Below are 4037 nucleotides of genomic sequence, written 5' to 3'. Positions count from 1 at the left end.
TAAAATTTTTTTCTCTCATAGTTCCAGAAGCTGGGGAGTGTGGGATTGTGGTGCTGGCCTCTTGTGAGGTTCTTCTTTCTGCAGCCCACAGTGGGGCTAACACTGCGAGGGGCCGGAGTGTGGGGCAGGGAGACCTAAGGAAGCTAGACTGCCTTGCAGAACAACCCACTCCTCCGTTTTCTGAGACAGGGTCTCTGTGTGGAGCCGAGGCTGGCCTGGAGCACAAGGCAATCCTCCTGACTCAGCCTTGTAAGCTGAGATTACGGGCGTCTACTACCGAGTCTGCTTTGTAACAACTCCTTCTTGAGCTTGCTGAGCTACCTACTCCCCAGAACACGCCCCTAATCCATCATGAGGGTGGAGTGTCGGTGACTTAATAGGTCCACTAAGTGACCTTTTAAAGGTCTGCTTCCCAATGCTACTGTGACAATCAATTTTTTTTATTAGTACATGTTTGTAGTATGTAATGATGATGGGCCATGGCTACTACGGTTTGCCATGCATGTGGAGGGGACACTGACTACACCCTGTAGAGACTCTCCCTGCTCCTCAGAAGGGCTTCAGGCTGCTTCTTGAAGTGGCCTCACTGCCTTAGAGTCCTGCTGGTGACAGTGAGGTTTCCAACAGTGCCACCATTTCCTCTCCCATTCTGTTGCCTTCGACCTTTTGCTTTTACTCATATTCATGTTTCTTTTTTTTTTTTTTTCCTTTTTTAAAAATTTTTTTTTTTTTTTTTGTGTGTGTGTGTGTGTGTGTGGCCAGCTCAGCCCACCAGGGGGCGGGCTGGCTGGCATGTGGTGCTGGGGGATTGAACCGCGGTCCCTGTGCTTTGCTAAGCTTGTTCTAAGTAGGTGCTTTAGACCACTGAGCCATCTCACCAGCCCCGGGCTTTTTTCTTTTCTTTTTTTTTTTTTTTTTTTTTTGGTGGAACCGGGGATTGAACTCAGGCCCTTGCACTTGCCAGGGAAGCGCTTATTCCACTGAGCCATCTCCCCGACCCTCATGTTTCTTTTTTAAAAAAATATTATTTATATATTTGGTACAGGGTCTCATTGTGCAGATCAGACTCGTAGTGGTCCTCCTGTTTCAGCCTCTTCAGTGCTGGTGACATGTGCCACCACACCCAGACTCAGTCGTTGGCTCAGCATGCCCAAGGGCAGGGCTGGCGCAGCATGCAGTACTGGGGATCGAACATCAGTCCCTGCCCTTGCCTAAGCAGGTGCTTAGTCCATTGAGCTATCTTGCTGGCCACATATTTCTTTAGAGCTTCAGCAATGTGTACTGAATTGTGGACACTGAAGCAGACCTGGCTTGGAAACAGTGAATCTGGCCTCAAACTCACGGCAGTCCTCCTGCCTCAGCCTCCTGAATACTGGGATTACAGGCACACGCACTGTGCCTAGCTGTCTTTCTTTCTTTTTTTTTTAAAAATCATCCATTCCCAAAGGGCTGGTTTTAAACTGGACAATGGAGGGGACAATCAACTGCCCTTCAAAGGGAAAAGTGATGTATTGGGAGGCAAACAGTTGTAAACAGGAATCCTAGGGCCTCACTGTCTATGAGGCTCTGCGCCTATAAAGTCTTTCTTTCTTTTTCTTTCTTTCTCTTCTAATAGGGAATTGAACTCAGGACCTTGCACTTGCCAAGCAGGTACTTGTGCCACTGTGCTACATCCCCTCTTTATTTATTTTGGAGAGAGTCTCGATTTGTAGTTCAGGCTGGCCTTGAACTCATGGCAATCTTCCTGTCTCAGCCTCCCGAGTGCTGGGATTACACGCATACATCACCATGCCTGGAAACATCGCCTTTCCGAGTCTCCAATTCTCTTTCTGCGAAAGCGATTGGCCACACGTCATAGGGCTCCTGTTAGGACCATGGGGCAGGTTAGCAGGCGCTAAGTGGCAGGCACTATTACTTCCACCCAGGACACTGCACCCATCCCTGCTGCTTCCTAAGTTGCAGTGAAGTATAACTTTCTAGGGGGCCACGGATGGTGAGGATCCTCACACCCACAGCCCACTGGGGGAGCCAATGCAGAAGCATTTCTTTTTGTGCCCCAGGTGGCAAATACTATAAAAGTGGTATGCTTGAGGTTCTCCATGCTTGGAAAGGAAGGGTGTGGCAAGACAGCCGAGCAGGAGGAAGTGGCCATGGGAAGGCTGGGTCGGAGGCGAGGTCCCCGTTCTGCAGGTGGGCCCCTCTTGGCTCTGCTGCACAGGCCAGACCTTTCGCTGATAAATCAGATCAGAAAGAGAGTTGGGCGGGGGAGATAGCTCCATGGCATAGCACCTGCCTGGCAAGTGCAAGATCCTGAGTTCGATTCCTAGTACCAGACAAACAAATGAACAAACACAGTGCAGCCAGGGATCTAGCTGAGCCGCATAAGCTTGTGCCTCACAACTGCAAGGTCCTGAGTTTGATCGCTGGTACCAAAACAACAACAACAAAGAGCAGGTGCTCCAAAGAAAGAAAAAAACCTGACACCCTTGCTCCCCAGTGGGCACCCAGACCTCTGTGTATCCAGGTCCAGGTGGCCACAGGGCATGCGAGTACTTCCAAAAGTGGGTTTAGGAGAAAAAAGAAAAAGAAAGAACAGATAGAATGAGGAAAGAGCCACAGTGGTTGCAGAGAAAAGGGCTTCATGTTCTGACTCTACCATTTAATATCCTGTGATCTCAGGCAAGTCTTGACAGCTCACTCTGACCTCAGTTTATTCATCTGCAAAATGGGGATGAACACAACCCTCCTAGAACAGTAAGCAACAAGCTGAGTGAGGTGCGTGAAAGCGCTACTGCAAAATCCAAGTTTTGCGCTCCTTCGTGAAGGCCCCAATTCCTGGGTCTGAGGACTGGAGCCAATCAACCCGGTTCAGCCATACAAGGAAGTATCATTCAGCACTGGAAACAAAAGCAATACCGATCAGGGCTGCAAGATGTGAAGGAGAGAAGCGAGGCGCAAAGACCACACAGAGAATGATCCCATTGATGTGGAATGTCCAGAATGGCGGATCTATAGAGACGGAGCCTTAACGCTTGTCCTCAGCTGGTGGTGGGCGGGAGGGGGGAGGGGCTGCACGCAAGGCTTCTCTGGAGGCGATGACAGTGTTCTGGAGTTGCACCGGGGTGACGATTGCCCAACTCTGCCTATACCAGAAACTACTGAATTGTACACTTTGGTGCGTGAAATGTTTGGTATGTGAATTCTATCCCAATAAAGTTGTTAAGAAAACAAGCACGTTCATTACTTTGTCTTCCAGCGCCTATCTGTGGGATGGCTCTACGGGGTGCACACAAAGGCACGCTTGTGCTCTCTAGCGCGGGGCACTGTTTGCCGTGTGTTCTTATTTCCATTTTATTAGCTTATTTGTTTATCTATTCACTCTGCAAACATTTTTGGAGGGTCTTGCCAGGTATGGGGGCCTGTGGCAGGCTCCAGAGATCCGTGCACAAAACAGTGACGTGTCCTGGGGAGGCCCACGCTGCTGGCCCCAGGGGAGGCAAGGTGGTGGCCTAAGGTGCCATGGGAGCAGAGAGGAGGGCATCGTGCCAGCCGGGAGGGCCCAGAGAGGAAGGAGCGCAGAAGGCATGGAGTCCAGCGTGGGCCCTAGACAGCCGGCGTGGAAGATCAGGCACAGGAGCACCTGCTAGAGAGAAGGAGGGCCCGCGCTCTGCTGGGAACCCACGGGATGTGCTGCTCAGCAATTATTTGCTGAGTGAATCACAAATGGTAGAAGTAGAAGCGCTCAGGACTCCTTGCCTAAGATATCAATGACACTTTTCCTAGGGGTCCTAGGGCTTCTAGAAGCCGAAGGGCATTTTATTTCCCGCACTAAGAATCGAACCCCGAGCCTTCTGCACTCAAGGCAGATGTTCCACCACTGAGCTAAACTCCAGCTCTCCGAGGATTCTAATGCCACCGAGTGGAAACTCCTCAGCAGGATCGCAGAACACCTGCTGGTCTCACTGAGTAGTACAGGCTGGCCTCGGACTTGTGGCAACGCTCCTGCCTCAGCCGACCGAGTGCTGAGACCACAGGTG

The sequence above is a fragment of the Octodon degus genome, unplaced genomic scaffold (genome assembly GCF_000260255.1).
Source record: "Octodon degus isolate 3935 unplaced genomic scaffold, OctDeg1.0 scaffold00064, whole genome shotgun sequence".
Lineage (NCBI taxonomy): Eukaryota > Metazoa > Chordata > Mammalia > Rodentia > Octodontidae > Octodon > Octodon degus.
The sequence above is the reverse complement of the archived record's forward strand: the minus strand, read 5'-3'. Positions refer to the sequence as shown.